Source organism: Mercenaria mercenaria, chromosome 14 (assembly GCF_021730395.1).
Source record: "Mercenaria mercenaria strain notata chromosome 14, MADL_Memer_1, whole genome shotgun sequence".
In the NCBI taxonomy this organism is placed as follows: Eukaryota; Metazoa; Mollusca; class Bivalvia; order Venerida; family Veneridae; genus Mercenaria; species Mercenaria mercenaria.
This window is the reverse complement of record NC_069374.1, coordinates 47,457,095-47,475,507: the sequence shown is the minus strand read 5'-3', so window position 1 is coordinate 47,475,507 and position 18,413 is coordinate 47,457,095.

Here is an 18,413-nt window from a genome sequence, read left to right as displayed (position 1 = left end):
AAAAACCAGAATCTTTAGAGCTTAGCTATTTGGTGTGTAGCATTGCCTAGTAGACCTCTACCAGTTGTTCAAATCGTGACCCCAGGGTCAAAATTGACCCTGCCCCAGGGGTCACTTAATTTTTCATAGAAAAATCTTAAAAAATCTTCTTCTCAAAAACCAGAAGCCCTAGAGCTTAGATATTTGACATGTAGCATTGCCTAGTGGACCTCTACTAAAGTTGTTCAAATCATGATCGCAGGGTCAAACTGACCCGCTGTAGGGGTCACTTGATTTTACATAGACTTCTATAGGAAAATCTTCAAAAAAAAAAATAAAAAAATAAACCAGAAGGCCTTGAGCTTAGATATTTGACATGTAGCATTGCCTAGTGGACCTCTACAAAAATTTCAAATCATGACCCCCGGGGTCAAAATTGACCCCGCCCCAGAGGTCACTTGAATTTTATATAGGAAAATCTTCAAAAACGTTCTAAAAATAAACCAGAAGGCCTAGGTCTTAGATATTTGATATGTAGCATTGCCTAGTAGACTTCTATAAAAAAATTCAAATCATGACCCCCGAGGTCAAATTGACCCCGCCCCATTGGGTTACTTGATTGTACATAGAAAAAACCTTAGAAATTTTCTAAAAATAAACCAGAAAGCCTAGAGCTTAGATATTTGACATGTAGCATTGCCTTGTAGACCTCTACAAAATTGTTCAAATCATGACCCCAGAGGTCAAAATTGACCCCACCCCAGGGGTCACTTGATTTTATATAGGCAAATTTTCAAAAATTTTCTAAAAATATACCAGAAGGCCTAGATCTTAGATATTTGACATGTAGCATTGCCTAGTAGACTTCTACAAAATTTATTCAAATCATGACCCCCGGGGTCAAATTGACCCGGCTGTAGGGGTCACTTGATTTTACATAGACTTCTATAGGAAACCAGAAGGCATAGAGTTTAGATATTTGACATGTAGCATTGCCAAGTGGACCTCTACAAAATTTCTTCAAATCTTGACCCCCCCCCCCACCCCCAGGGTCAAATTGACCCAGCCCCAGGGGTTACTTGATTGTACATAAGGAAATCTTCATAAATTTGCTAAAAATAAACCAGAAGGCCGAGATCTTAGATGTTTGAAACATTGCCTAGTAGACTTCTACTAACTTTGTTCAAATCATGAACCCCGGGGTAAAATTGGCCCCGCCCCAGGGGTTACTTGATTGTACATCGGAAAATCTTCCAAACAATTTCTAAAAATCATCAGTTTGACATTTGAAACATGTAGCTCATATTACTCAGGTGAGCGATCCAGGGTCATCATGACCCTCTTGTTTGTTTGTCGTTATCAAATGTGAACGGAAAGACGAATGATATGGGAAATAATGAATATCACATTCTTTTCTCTCAGTTTGGCTTGCGATTTTGCCAACTGTATGCTTACGTATGTAATTTTGCACATGCGCACTAAAGTTTTTACATCCCCATTTTATTAAATCGATTTTACAGGTACTGATATAATTATACCGTATGTCAAGTTTCATCGAAAAAATATTCAGTCATCTTAATTTAAAATCATTTATTAAAATCTGAATTTTCGAACTTATCAGCCGTTGCCGTGGTAACACACACCCCTGTATTTCTACAATCGGTCTCCGCAGCCAGTTTTTATTCTAGTATGCAATTGTTTAACATAGTAAATCAAAGCCTTGAGATGTATGGTGGTTGCGGGTTTTGCTATAGTTATTTACATTTTAAATGCCAATCTATAAATATACATGTAGAAGAAACAAATACTAATGTGCCTCATATCTAAGATAAACTCTGCCTGACCTTACATGAACAGCTGGAAGTCAGTGATGTAACCATGGGCTGGAATACCTAATCATTGACATATCTTATATAATCTAAATGGCCAGTGTGAATGGATATAGGATGAATAAGAACTGCTTGGTCATTGATAATTCATCCGCGTTGTTCATGAATGGGACTACTTTGTGTAGCACATGAACAAATTCCTTTGGATGTGATTTGGAATCAAATAAAGATACTACATGACTGTCAGAAATACATTTAACTTTGGCAGCGGGATAAACCCGCATCCAAAAATGTTTTGTACAGTGGACAAATTAAGTATGCAGATATTTTGAAAAAATGTCCTGTATGTAAGAACAACTGCTTTGGATAAATTTCGCAATGCAATAGATTTCACTAGCAATATTTGTCAAGATTTTAACTTTTACTTCAATATTTTAAATCATGTCTAGGGGGTTTGGATCCCTCTTATATGAAATTAGATTTGAATAGACACAACCACATATCTTAAAAGAACCTTAAAATGACATGCTGAACAGCAAAAGAAACTATCCAGATGTATAACTGGTATATTTTGAAATAAAAAATAGATTTTTCAAATTTGAATTGTTTCTTCGTACCAAAATTACACTTAAAGATCTTCACGTGATAGGTTTTTAAAAATCTATCGACCGTGAAGTCAATAGTCCTACAATAGCCGTTTGGAAGGCTATATCTTCTGCGCGTTAGTTGCATTGAAATTGAATTGGGCGCTCGCGCTAAACTTAATTTAGTCGTGCGGTGCAACCAACAATATTTTTTAACTTTTTGCTGTTTTCCGGTTAGTCAATTATCAATATTTCCAATAAACAATAAAATTTCACAAAGAACATTGTTAATTACACCCGCGTGAATTTCGTGCAAAATAGCTATTGCAGGACTACTGACTTCACGGTTGATTGATTTCTTTAAATTTTACATGTGAAGTTTTTTAAGTGTAATGTGATATGAAAAACACAAGTGATTTATGAATTAAAGTTTTTTATTAAAAAATACCCCAGTTATAAAACTGGATAGTTTCTTTTGCTGTTCAGTATATAATTGTTCTAGAAGTATAAGTAATAATATTAAAGTAACAAATAAGAGAAAACATGACCGGACTAAACTAAGATAACACAACAAATCACTCAGACTCAGGGGCGTACTTGGATGATTTTTAACTGTACGTCAGAAATTAGCAGGATAGCTTCGAACCAAGAACCGATGCTGCGGGTGTAGGGTAGGTGATGAAGGAGGTCTTTACACTCACTCAGGCCCCTAAGTGAAAATGTTGAAAAATTATCGGCAATTGGTTCTTTCTCTTGCTATATTTCAGTGCCAATATATATTGTTTTTCACATTTATACTAAACATTACATTTAATTCTCATGCTTACTGGCAGCGATCGTGACTTTGTCTGGACGCAAAAAGTGCAACTCGAGGAACCCCGAATATTTTGAAGAATACAGCTATTTTTCATATACTTTATTTATAGGTAGAGTCCTACATACCTTTACCCTGTAAAGTGTATGCTTCAATAGACCTTTACAACGGACACGGAGATGTAAATGTAAATGTAAACGTACTCTGTACTTTGGTAAAAATCCGGAGGATTTCTCAAAACATAAAATTCGAAACTAATCAATTTCAATAAAAACAGCGTCGCAAATAAAATCACAAATTGGGTTTTTATATAAGCATGTTATATACCATGTTTAGTGGATAATAATTATGTCCATCCAAGCTTAAGTTGTTGGCCGAATACTGTTTTTCGTCTATTTCTATTAAAAACCTCGATCGGCCCCAAATACAGTCTAAGCCTTTCTACCCTAGTAAGCTTCGTGGTGATATTTCACTCTTATAGCGAGTTATTGCACTGATATTTTTTCTCTTTTAAATAATACTATTTCAGTGTTAATATCACACTATGATTATATCATACTGTATTTAAGTCAACTTAATTGAATAACCTTCTTGACTGAATAAACTTCTGTCCTGTTTTATTCTAAATATTGGCGACCTTGACTTTGACTTAGGCGGTCCCACTAGCTTCTACAGAAGCTTGCTATCTACAGAGTTTGGCGACAATTCGTGTACTTCAGCTATAAACTAGAAACCATCTCTTTTGCTCGACGATCCAATTACTGAATTATTTTTCTTCTAATTTTAGTATTATATTTTGACATTGGCAGTATTTACCCTAATGCCATCAATACTGCTAAAACAAAGTAAAGTTCCGATCGAGATTTTAACCACAAATCTTCAAAATTCCTAAATGTGAAATGCACTCTGGACCAGCGCCTAAGATCGCTGCACACACTGGAGTCTTTCAAGTATAGCACATTTAGACTGAACCTTCTGGCTGCAAACACAATTCGAGTCTTGGTTTTTCTTGAAACTACCTGTAGGCAAGGTTTCACTCTAATTATTCATTGAGAAAACACATTAAAAAAATGTTTTCAGCAATATTGATCTTGACATTGAATCTAGCGCCCCAAACACTATCCCAAGCTAGGTCTCCAAATACATTTGCTATATACTATTTATCTTGGAAATTTGCCAGTCTGAAAAGTTGTTGACCAGAACTAACTTACCCCAATGTAGTTATAACCAACTATTTCGGAACTTTTTCTGAATTCTTGTACGACATGCAACTTTACTTGGATAAACGTAGTTTCATTTAAGTGTATTTTAATGTGTAATTATATAAAAAAGGCTTATTGAAATGCAAGAAGGAGGATTAAATCAAAATTGAGATATTTGTACCATTTTATAACTAAGACTGTCAGTAATAACGTCACAAGATTTTATAAAAAGTGAATTGTCCATAGAACACATATAGTATTGTTTTCCTAAACTAAACGGATTAGAGCCACAAACACACGCTGAAATTTATGAAAACTTTGGACTAGTTTGCTAAAACGTTATGATTTCTAATAATATTTTGTTAATTATAACTGGAACAACTGATACGTATTAGACCTTCCTGATTATAAGAACGAGGAAGAAACACTTGCCTTATTTATGTAAAGATAAAATGCTCGTCACGAGCCTCGCGTTTTGTTATATTAATTAACTAGTTGAATAAATACGGTAAAAGAACTCACTTATGTAAGATCATCTATTTATTTCGCCAACATCCGAAAAATTCAAGTATTAAGATTAATAATTCACTCAAATGAATATTTATCAAAATTATGTAAATCTGTATTAAGCTGAAAGAATGTACATGTATAGAATTTGAAATTTCTACCGTTTCATTGAAATCAATGATAGATTCTAAATCGAATGAAAAGTTGATTGCTTGGAAGCATTTTAAAAGTTTGAGATTTTAAACATGCAGTGTAGTTTATAAAACTTCCATAGAGTGTATGTTTCATTAGATTTGCTAATGCATGACACATGACTGTAGCGACCCACGCATATATTTTCTAATTAATGTTAATCTGTTATTGTTTTCTTTTTTATCATTATTATTATCTTCTTTTAGCAAAAAGACGTTTTTTTAGCGTTATAGGCCTACAGTATTTCACATATAAATGACGTCATCATTGACGTCACAATTAGAAACGCTAATAGATCTAATGTTATTTCCACCATGACGTTAAGGTAGTTCTGCACGTTTGATAAACCGGAAGTGATGGCGTAACGTCATTTATCCGGAAAACGTAGAATAAAGCCTGGATTCGGCGTACGGCAAGGAAAATAATTTATTGATTTAATCGAAACCTGTGAGTAAATTTATTACAATGGCACTGTTGCTATATTACTAAAGTCAAAATATGATATATTTAAATATATGACACGTTAAAAAATTCAAAAAATGTCTTAAAATTAGCGTGAAATGTCCGGTTCATTTTAATCTTGGTCAAATATCTCAAAAATAAGCACACGGACCTATACATTTTATTTCACCATATTATAGGCCATATCTTTATTTACAACTGTGAGAAGTTTCATCAAAATCTACATTGTAGAAAAATTTCTATTCGCGAATATGTTATGAAAGTTATGATTTTCCCATAGACTCCAATTATGAAATATTGCGTGAGGTCCATATTTTTCAAATCAGTCTAGCAAAAAATCAAGCACACGACCCTATCTTTTTTATTTGCTGAATTTTCTAGGTATATTCTGAAGTTTTGAAAATTCAGAGTTTAATCAAATTCTACATTGTAGAAAAAATTTCGATCTAAACGTGCAGAACTACCTTAAAATACTTGTTTCTAGATGTATCAACATTATTTATCCATCTTATTATTTAATTACAGAAAACCATAGTCCATTGAGAGAAATTTACAGCATTCCTAACTTTAATCTGCACATTTTGATAGGGAGAAAAAATGAAGATAGATCTAAGAAATACTAGTAGATCTAGATTCTAATTTCTTTTTGCACAAAGCCCTTAATATATCCTTAAATATCGTTCAAATTGAACAAGTAGATCTAATTTACAGTGTTGAGATGACCCAATGTTGAGATGACCCCTCAAATTTGACTGAAGTACAGAGTACATGTACGTTTACATTTCCTCGTCCGTTACCGTGATTAAGGTCTACTAGATCTACTAGACCTTTATCACGGACACGTACAAGGAAATATAAATGTAAACGTACTCTGTACTTCAGTCAGATGGGGTGGGGGGGGGGGGGGGGGTTCTCAATCATGTTTTAGGAATCATTGATCGCGGCCGACGCGATCATATTGAATAGGACAAGTATATGCGCGCTGGGGAAAATATTTCATGATGGACCTGTGAATTCTTTACTTGTGGGTGAAACAGGTCTCATAAGCGTAAATACGACTAGCTTCTACTGATTATAAAACATACCGTACGATTTGTTGTGAATTAACTGTTGTTGTACGTTTAGTAGTTCAACCGCCACCCTTGTTTAAGAGCAACATTTAAAAAAACACGTTTTTTTTCATCCTCAAGTAATAAGTAAGTAGACTCGCCCAGTTTAATCAATCTAGACGCATAATCTAACTCTATACATAGAGCGCTTACTTCACCCGATTTACATTCGGAACATTTTCACGCGTTTCGGGCTTTATCGTATGTTTAACATGGGATTTTTGAACCGTCCAAAGATGTTGGAAATGTTTGTCTCATTGTTTATTTTTTTTTAATAAAAATATTACTGCTTCCATTGTCTGCCACTTTTTTTCCACCCTTGCCTGAGAAAGCAGTAATGAGTTTGTACACTGTTCAGACAATTGTGCTCTGTTGAAATTTAAGCAAACACAAGTTTACCTCCAGCCGAGGGGTGGGGGTGAAACTTTGGAAAATCTTTAAAAAAGGAAAGAAGACAAGAAGGAAAGAAAATGTTTTTTGAAAAAAGGCAACATTAGGACTGCATGTAAAGTATATGCGGCTGCTGCTACATACGACCCCGACATAATTCATATTATTTATCTAAAAGAAACTAAGAATTTTACCTTCAAGAAAGCTTGATTTTATCATTTTCCCAAATTTAACAGGTTAGTCCATAAAACTGTCCCAGAATGCAAAAAAGGAAGTGCTAAATTAAAAAATTTCCAGGGTGGGGGGTGGGGGGGGAGGGGCAGGGGATCGGACCCTCTGAGAAAATTGGCTGTGTCCGTGCATGGTCACTATACCTGTCCAGTACTGGACATTATGGTAAACGCTCCTTTCCTGCAAAAATGACAATTTCGCAACTTCTGTCCGGTTTGTACAAATTTCTGGCCGCGATTAACCATTTGACTTGTGGTAACTTGTACTAAGTGTGTATTGAGAATGTGTATAATCATAAGTATAGCGCATTTGCTTTTATTTGCTTTCAAATTGTGTAGAGGTAAAGTTTAACCCTGCAAAGCTGCCTGCTGTATATGCTTACAGAAAAACACAGATCTTTTGTTGTATTTGTAATTGTTTGGAAAAGGGTGGGGTGTTTTAAAATAATTAAAATATACACAAGAAATTGAAAAAGAAAGGAATATGAATAGAAAATACAAGAATAACTGTCGGTTGGTGTAGGAGTGTATTAGGGAGGTTAAAGGGTCTGCGTGTGTTTGGGAGAATACTAAAATATAAGAAGAGCATAAAACTCATTTATTTGTTATTAGGGAGGTTAAAGGGTCTGCGTGTGTTTGGGAGAATACTAAAATATAAGAAGAGCATAAAACTCATTTATTTGTTGTCTAATGTTTTGGTAGTCGGGGTGTAAGAGTCAGTGGGACTGAGGTAAAAGGATATTTAGAAACAATATCATCCATAACACGGCCTGTTAACACCGGATCTATATACTTTTGATGGCTAACAAGGTAGTGGAGGAAATTGCTAATAAATGATACTTCCGAGGAGGCTCTTAGTAGTAAAAAAAAGAGACTACTTTCTGTAACAATTTGGAACCTTATTTCAATTAAACGTATATAGTTCTAATCATAAATGACTGTAACTTACATTTATGAAGATCGATTTTCAGAGGTTTACTATTTAACGTTAGCGCTTTTGAGAGTAGCGATTTAGGTCCTGTTCAAAACGAAAGTTATGCAATATATTCCGTTTCGGTTTGTATAACATTACCTATTTATTTGAAAAGCTTACATTTTAACAAAATAAATAATGTGGTTCACTGTTTGTTCTTACTTGTCTATTTACACTGTTGAGAAGAAGCCATTGCCGCTTGTACATGCATAAAGAGTTGGAGCATAATTTATGAGATATTTACCCTTTGACAAGATCAATCCTGAAGAAATGATTTTTTTTATTATAAAGACTGTAGTAAAAAGGCATTGAGGAGGTTCACCTAAACATTTAACCAACGCTATTACAAAATATGAGGCTTAATGATTATAGGGAAATTTAGAAGGTGGCTAACTTTGACCCAAGAGCAAAGAGCAACACCGACACCGACGTCGGCGTGAGTTCAATATAGACATCCTTATTCGCTTACATTGACTGAGCTCAATCGCTGTAAATAACAAAGAGATGTTACGACAAAACATTGATTACAGGTAGCTAGCTTTCCATATATGGGGTAGCTGCAGCTAATTTCAACTTGTTTGTTACTGAAAATAAAAACAAAGGTTTTCGGTCAGTAACTAAAGTTTGGAATGATATATTGTCACCAAACTTAGGAAATAGCATGGTTATTAAAAACCGCTTGTGATTGCATTACAGCTGCTTGGTTCAAAGTCCTGTATCTAAATTAATAGATATGTTCTGCCATAAACTATCTTATTTGAGTGAAGAGAATTATCCATGGGCTATTTGAGTTGAGGTCAGAATTGTTTTACCCATTCAAAGAAACGGCTACCGTCCAATGAATTTAGTTCAGAATGTATTTTCTGTCACTACGATGAAATTTGTTTTAGTTGCGTTGTTTGCTGATAGAATGGCAAAATGATTCTTATAAATTTACAAAATTAAAAAAGTAAATAAAATTACAGGTATTAAACTGAACATTTTTTATTATAAGATGTATACATATATATAAATTAAATCTGGAAAGTAGATCCCTCGGAAGCACCGAAAACAAGGCAAACTGTGAAAATTGCAGACTCGGATTTTTTTAAGTCTTCGCCTGTGTTCTCCTTGGAGACAAAATTTATTCGCAGCAGAGGATAACATTGCAAAGAAATATAAAGATATGTTGTATGGTGGCTGATTTCTGCCATTTCGCGTTTTCGCCCCGCGACCCCGCCGAGCGAAAACACGAGAATTAACAAGGTAAAATGGCGGGGGCGCGGGGCGAAAACTCGCTATTTAGCGTGGGCGCGGAGCGAAAACTCGCTGTTTAGCGGGGTCGCGGGGCGAGATTTAGTAACTGGTATGTCGGGGGCGCGTGGCGAAAACACGATAATTAGCGCTGCTTAAACGCCGAGTTTTCGCACCGCGCTCCCGACATTCCAGTTTCAAAATCCCGCCACTCGACCCCGCTAATTATCGTGTTTTCGCTTCGCGCCCCTGCTAAATAGCCAGTTTTCGACCCGCGACCCCGCCGAGCGAAAACACGAAAATTAACAAGATAAAATGGCGGGGGCGCCAGGCGAAAACTCGCTATTTAGCGGGGGCGCGAAGCGAAAACACGATAATTAGCGGGTACGCGGGGCGAGATTTAGTAACTGAAATGACGTTTAAGCAGCGCTAATTATCGTATTTTCGTCTCGCGCCCCCGACATACCAGTTACTAAATCTCGCCCCGCGACCCCGCTAAACAGCGAGTTTTCGCTCCGCGCCCACGCTAAATAGCGAGTTTTCGCCCCGCGCCCCCGCCATTTTACCGTGTTAATTCTCGTGTTTTCGCTCGGCGGGGTCGCGGGGCGAAAACGCGAAATGGCAGAAATCAGCCACCATAATGTTGTGCCTTGATAATTTGGCGAACACCTTTAAATATCTTAAAAATAAAACAAATCTCTGTGGTTACGTGTTTCAATTTTTGTGTTTGGAGAAATTCCCCAGACTTTGACCATAGAACATAGTACGAATACATTGTCCGTGTCCGTTATAAAGGTCTACTAGTACTAGCTTGATCGCTCTTGCACGACACTTGGCCATTATCTGTATTCATTAATGATATTAACTAAGATTTTAAAATGTTTAATATGAATTTAGCAGTAGTTTTCATCGAATTTTTTGGGTACAATGATTCAATAATATATGACAAAATTAATTAAGGGGACGCATACTTTGAAATTAGAAAAAAGTGGGTGGGGTATTATAAAATTTACCTGCAAAAAAGTACAAGGTTTTGGTAAATGAAATGAATACTGTTTCAACTGTTATAAGTACACAAAGGATTGCTCACTAAAATAAAAATGAGAAAAACTGAAACAAGAAAGTTATTGTTGAATTACATAAGACTTCTTGTGTACATTCAAAGTAAACAATTAAGACTTTTTGGTGCGAAAATAATAGTGCTTCACTTTGTCCAAACATTTATCAATGTCCTACAGATTCTAATTTAAAGAAAGAATGTGAAATAAGTTCACTGTCTTGCTTTTCATTTGGCATATGTGAGCTAAAACACATTATTTAGTTTGTTTACAAAGTAGTGCATAAGAAAAGATACGGTGGTCAAGGAATGCCATATTACAAAACTAAAAGAGTATATTCCCCTTAATACATTAAACATTTATCATTACAGAAGTCTAGTGGCTTACAATAAAGGCCTAGAAATGTTGCCATTATCAATTTTTAACTTGGTATTCATGAATTGCAATGCACTTAAATATCAAAACACATTCAACAAACGTTTGAAAATGTACTGTCTTAAAAATCCCTAAAATAAGGTATGAAATTTGGTTGAGAGGTCCAATCAATGTGTATATGTGCAAAAGCAACATTCTAATCTTGTTCACAAAAGTTACTAATACACAGCAGGAATGTCAATGATCAAAACTGGACGAATATACAGTTATCCTCATTTTAATGTCATTTATAATTTGTCCTTGAATTCTCCACCATACTTTTCATAACTCTGTTTGCACGAGTTGCACGAGAATGCTGTCATTCACGTAAAAAAATGGGGTCAAATAAGTTGTAAATGCAATATCATGTAAACGTAGTTAATGGATTATGCAGTTCAAGATAAACTTTATCTCATAACGTAACGAACATGTATAATGTTGTAACAACAACTTTACTTGCACTGATTTAAGTAGCAGTCGGTTTATAAGTGACTTTATTGATTCATTTTGTGTTTTGTTATTGTTGTCAAAAGTATAACGGAAGTGCCTCACAACTGAAGCGGAAACCAGTTTGATGCGCAAAGTAGTCCACTGTATGTAATATTTTTTGACAAATGTCCACAGAAATTAATAATTTTCTAATATTAAAGACGAATATCTGGATAGGATTCATTATTTGATAAGAAATTATAATCATCGACATGTTTTTTTTAAAAATCGTACACGTGCTGACACCTAAGTTGTCTCCCGTTGTTTATTAGAGTTACCTTTCGTCCGGCGCAGTAATACATTTGCAGTGAATCGCCGAGAAGTCGTGGCAAAATTAAAAACCATGTAAACAAACTAAAATTAACCACCTTTTCAAGATGAATTTCAAGTGATCGACATTATGCATTTAACCCGCCTGACCTGTGTAGCATCTTAGATATCTGTTCTAAGGTATTCATTGTGTAGAATGTCATGTTATGCCCTTGCAATGCTAATCCCACTCTGATTTTTTTGTTTACATTTTTTATCAATGAGAAATATGGCGTCCATCCCGAGATGAACTGACGTGGCGTTAAATTTTTACATGTTTAAGCAAACCTGGTGTGATAGAAAGAAAATCTCATCCCTTCAACATTATTTGGAACACTGTTATTGTAAAAAACCTGTTTTTTCCTTATACAAAAGCTTAATATTTTGTGTTGAATGTACTTTCACAAACACCTCTGTTTTCCTATTACATTCATAGTACCACATCCTTATCCACAAAATACTGAATATTACAGGTGTCCATCAGTATTATATCAGTTTAGGAATATGTTTTTTATTTTCCCACCATCGATTTCTTGAATATGCACCCCTTCCGCATTGCTGTATGAACTGTGAATGTAGCAATATGCGTCCCCTTAAAGCCACATGAATTTTCAAAGGCCCGGAACGTTAAAATATACAAGTTCGTTGAACTGCTATACACAATACACCCCGCTTTTTGTAAATTAGGCACATCAACTTTAAATCAATAGTAACATTAGATATGTGGTTATTTCAAAATATTTGTGTCACTGAAACACTGTATCATTCTAGATTTTATTGTTTATTTATGGCATTTTATGATATATTTTAACCTTGTGACCTCTCTAGAGGCCATACTTGTGAATTGATCTTCAAAAAATTGGTCAGAATGTTAATCTTGATGATATCTAGATTGAGTTTGAAAGTGGGTCACGTGTCAGCAAAAAGTAGGTCAGTAGGTTAAATAATGAAAAAGCCTTGTGACCTCTCTAGAGGTCATATTTTTTATGGGACCTATATGAAAGTTTGTCTGAATGTTTATCTTGATGATATATAGGTCAAGTTAGAAACTGGGTCAACTGCAATTAAAAACTAGGTCAGTAGGTCTTAAAATAGAAAAACATTGTGACCTCTCTAGAGGCCATACCCTTAAATGGATCTTCATGAAAATTGGTCAGAATGTTCACCTTGATGATATCTATGTCAAGTTTGAAACTGGGTCAGGTGCCATCAAAAACTAGGTCAGTAGGTCAAAAAATAGAAAAACCTTGTGACTTCTTTAGAGGCTATATATTTCACAAGACCTTCATGAAAATTGGTCAGAACGTTCACCTTGATGATATCTAGTTCAAGTTTGAAACTTGGTCAACTGCGGTTAAAAACTAGGTCAGTAGGTCTAAAATAAGAAAACCTTTTTGACCTCTCTAGAGGCCATATTTTTCAATGGATCAATGGTCAGAACGTTCACCTTGATGATATATAGATCAAGTTCGAAACTGGGTCACGTGCCGTCAAAAACTAGGTCAGTAGGTCAAAAAAATAGAAAAACCTTGTGACTTCTCTAGAGGCTATATATTTCACAAGACCTTCATGAAAATTGGTCAGAACGTTCACCTTGATGATATCTAGTTCAAGTTTGAAACTGAGTCAACTGCGGTTAAAAACTAGGTCAGTAGGTCTAAAATAAGAAAGCTCTTTTGACCTCTCTAGTGGCCATATTTTTCAATGGATCAATGGTCAGAACGTTCATCTTGATGATATATAGATCAAGTTCGAAACTGGGTCACGTGCCGTCAAAAACTAATAATAGAAAAACTTTGTGAACTCTCTAAAGGCCATATTTTTCAATGGATCTTCATGAAAATTGATTAGAATTTTTATCTTGACGATATCTAGATCAAGTTCAAAACTGGGTCACATGAGCTCAAAAGCTAGGTCACTATGTCAAATTATAGAAAAAACGACGTCATACTCAAAACTGGGTCATGTGGGAACAGGTGAGCGATTCATCATGGTCCTCTTGTTTAAATCTCCACCAGTGTTTAATTTAATGCATCCACATTTTGACCTGTTTTTGATAAATGCATCTACCTACACACTGCACCTCACACTAAAAGGTACTTCAATATAAAGTGACAGATTTAATTGTAACCATAAATACCGTCATCGATATCATGTTAAGAATGTTATCTTCAATGTAACCTTTTTCTTACTTGAGACAAAGATGACTGTCATTTTTGTTCTCCCGCTGCTCTGTTTTATTGCATATTATTTGAATGGTGGTCCGTTGTTGTTTTTTTTTTTTGGATTTTCTATTGTCTTTTTTTGTGCAAACAAATTGCGACATGCATAAATTCAAGGGGATAAACGTACGATAGTATGATATAAGGATTGAGAGAGTGAAATATCTCGATGTAAAAAATGCCAAATTTTGAATCGGAAGTTCCTGTGCTGGAGGAATCTCTAAACGATTTAACCGGGCTTTTGACATTTCGTGTGACAGTGCTGTCGCGCAAAACCTATTTTTTGCAACTTTTTCTTTAGCTGAATAACTTTAATGGCAATGCGATTTATCGAGACTTTTGGGCTCGGGTGAGATGTTTAGAAATAATTGTCTTGACTTTTGCCCCTTTCCTCTTCAAATATGACACTACTCTGTAGATCATAAAAGCTCATTTAGATATGTTAATTTACCAAAACCTGATGGAACTAATTCAACTGTCCACAAATTCTGGCTATATTCTTTTAATTTAGACCTGTTTTCGCTATAGTGAAAACGCATTAAGCATATTTAGTTTGACTGTAAACATACGTTTGTCAAAGCGTTTTTTTTTTCGAAAATTCTTGCACAAAAACTATATTATCCACTGGAACCCCCCATGCAGAAACGGGAGAAAAATCGTGTGCAAACAAAGAAGTATGCAAATTAATTTTATAGCTCTTTTATGCAAACAAGGCGAATATCCGACTTTTTTTTTAATGCTTCCCCACGTACGTATATGTTTTTATGCGCTGACTGACATCTGGTATCTACATCTTGTTTCTTTCATAAAAAAACACTACTTGAAGCATAAAGAAGCAGTCAAATCCATAGGATATTTTACTATATCAGTTACCATCGCCAAATGCACTGCCCCCAACAATGTACGTACTCGTTTCTCCCCTTGTCTACTTCCCTTTTAGACGTCGACGTCAATTCAGGTTTCGTACGTCGAAGCTTTCACTAGGTCATTATGTTCGGTTTGCTATAATTATTTACATACTATACATTGTCATGAGAAAAATGTACATGGTACTAACGTTTAATACATTTTTTTTTTCATTGAAACATCTTTCAAAATACCTTTCTTTTTGTACAAGCATTATGATCAGACAATAGGGAAAACACCTAAGACTTATTTCTTGTGTCGCATATACCTCTGGTGAAAAATCGGATATGTATTTGGACTGCCTAGCAGAAGACTACACAATATTACATACATGTATATGTTCTATTTAGAAGTTTTTATTTTGCATTTAGCACCTAATAATGTACACGAATAAACTACCGTCGTGTATTATAATAAAATCTCAACTTGAAATGTAGAAGGAAGAAATAAAGATAAAAGAACTAAATCAATGCACAAAAACACGGAAGATAAAGTACCGTCTGTACCTTAGAGATTGTTACGACCTAAAACAACGAATACATAGATGAATTGAAAGGTTCTGGTCCTAGTAAACAGTATTTAATGGTTTGTAAATCAGGAATTGCCTCGAGAAGCCTCAATAGCAGGGTGGTTAAGGTAGCTGACTTGTAGTTATTTCTCCCTCATCGATGTGGATTCGAACCTTGCTTAGAGCGTATAATTCTTCGTGTGAGGTAGCCATCAAACTTGCTTACGGAAGGCTGGTTCCCAGGTATCCGCCCGTCATATAATAATTCCAGAAGGGTGCTGAAAAGTCACAATATGACTTTTGATTGTGTCGGTATGACGTTAAACTGAATAAAAACAAACCATTTTGAGATACAGCTAAAATGCTTATTCGCAATGTAATGAAACTGCAAAGAACAAAATTTTATGGGGGGCTTTTTATCACTTATTGACAAAAATTACAAAATACTTTTTACAACATTATCGTAATCTAAAATTCAGCACTATTATTTATAGGGAATCGGGATCGATCCCTCCACGGTCATATGCGATATATACCGAATGAGAAATACTATCGAATTAAAAAATGTGGTCTTCCGGCACGTGCACAGAGCATCTGACTTCGGATTGTTTGGAAAAATACATCTTTTCCTTGTGCATAATAAGCGCCCACATAAATTGTCCAAAACGCAACGTCTTAACACATCAGTACAAATATAGGCAGTATGGTTTTTATTCCAAAATCTACCTTTAAATTGATAGAAACGCATATTTCTGGGCAAGCCGATGGACTGTAATGATTTCCGGTTAAGGCATTGCATTTTTTTCATTTCATTAGCTGGAGGAACATATTACCATATAAAGTTTTGTGAATTATGTACACTAAGTGCAGTCTGCTCTATCAAATCATTTTTATTTTGCAAGAGTATTTAAGTCAAGATTGAAGTTATATATTGTTCCTTGCTCTATTGAATTTCTATAATGAACTTGTCCCTCTTTTAATTTTGAACAGTCACTATTAGTTGTTCAAAGGGATGCTTACCAAAACAAAAAAATACTGACTAAACGGTGAGCAGTGCTGATCATGACCAAACTGCATGGATGTGCAGACTGATCATGATCTACACTTATCGCAAAGGCATAATCAGTTGTGTCCAGAATGATAATGGTTAAGGGAATGTTTTTTTGTGTATTTGATGTTTATTAGCTTGAAAACATGACCCTTTCATGGCCAAAATGCATTTTCCCACTGTTTCAATTTAGCTGCTAATTCTTTTATCTTTAAAAATGCAATCAAATTTTTAAATATTTACTGATATATCCTCATTGTTTTTAAAACATCAAAAACAAAAGCCAAAATTGAAATTCTAAAACATTTCTGCAACCGAACTGTCTGAAATATTTAGTCGAAAACACCATTTCAAAATCGGTTTATGAGATAAAACGTAACTGAAGGATTCTTACCTCCCACGTAGTTATTTAAGAGAATGTATGATATGAATGGAACCGGTATAAAAACTATTCTGAAAATTGATACAGAAAGATCGGATCAAACATTAGATAGGATACCTTTAAAACGTTCTGCTAATTATACTATTCACTTTAACTTTCTTGTTTCATTACCCGACTGGACAACGAAAAGAAAACAGCTTGAATATAGCGGTGTTAAACTTTCAAGCGGCTATGATACCAGTAATTATTGGTGTTATTGTTGTTTTAATGTGTGTGTCTGCTGAGGAACAACAACAACAGTGCTACAACAAGTTCGAGTACGAGTACAATGTTCTCGAAAAATTGATTTTACTTGGACAGAAAATGGAACAACAGGAAAATATCAGTGCCAGTCTAAGAGGAGAACTTCAAGATATGTCAACAGTATTTATTTGTAGATACGGTAGTTTTGAATAATTAGATACATTTGTTGATCTAAGTTTCAAACTAAACGAATTTTATAAAAAAAGAACAATATATTATGTTATGTAAGTTTTCTTCAAGATTTCAGGGCACAAACTATTTCAATTAAAAAAGATCTACTTTCTAATAATTCTTACAATCGATATTTCACGTCTTTAAACAACATGGTATATAGTAAAGTATGACACATATAAAGACATATAAAACGCAGTAAATGTTAAGTTAGACTTAGAATGAAAATATAATTTTTAGATATCAGTGTAAACTGTGTGTGAAAAATCCTAAAACAATTATTTTTCTTTAGACGCTCGTAGAAGAATAGACGAATTAAACAATCAACTGAGAACCTCTGATGGCTCAACATACATACGCTGGGGACGAACCATATGTCCAGATGGAGCTATTCTTGTATACGAAGGTAGTACCGCCGGAGGACTTTCTACACACACGGGAGCAGCTGCAAATACCCTTTGCCTTTCAAACGATCCCGAATGGAATGAATATATTGATGGTTTTTTTGGGAGGCACTAGAATTTATGGAGCAGAATATTTTACGACGGGTAGTTTAAGTAGCTGGACAAACCTGAATTATCACGATATACCGTGTGTAGTGTGTCGTGTCCGCCATGGTAACGTATTGATGATACCTGGACAGAAAAGTTGTCACGGAGACTACTCTTTACAGTATAGCGGATATCTAATGGCGGGGTACCATTTGGACGTTGCGTCATCGGAGTACATCTGTATGGACAGTGATCCCGAGAAAAGTGATGCTGGAACGGGAGATCAAATCGGGAAGATTTTCCGTTTAGTACAAGGTGAGTGTGGCGCACTCAAATGCCCGCCGTACGTGGAAGGAAGAGAAATTACTTGTGCCGTGTGCTCTTTTTCTGCAAGATCGCAAACCCAAAGTTTGAAGCCAATATCATAATGTGTCACAATACGCTGTTCAACATTACTTCGATATATGAGAATGTAATATCCTTTACTTGCGTTTGTGTCTCCTATCCCAAATATCTTGATCAGAGATAACAATAAAACAAACGGACAATTCATATTTTATGAAACATCATGACATTAGCAAACACACATCTATCTCTTGAAAGAAAAC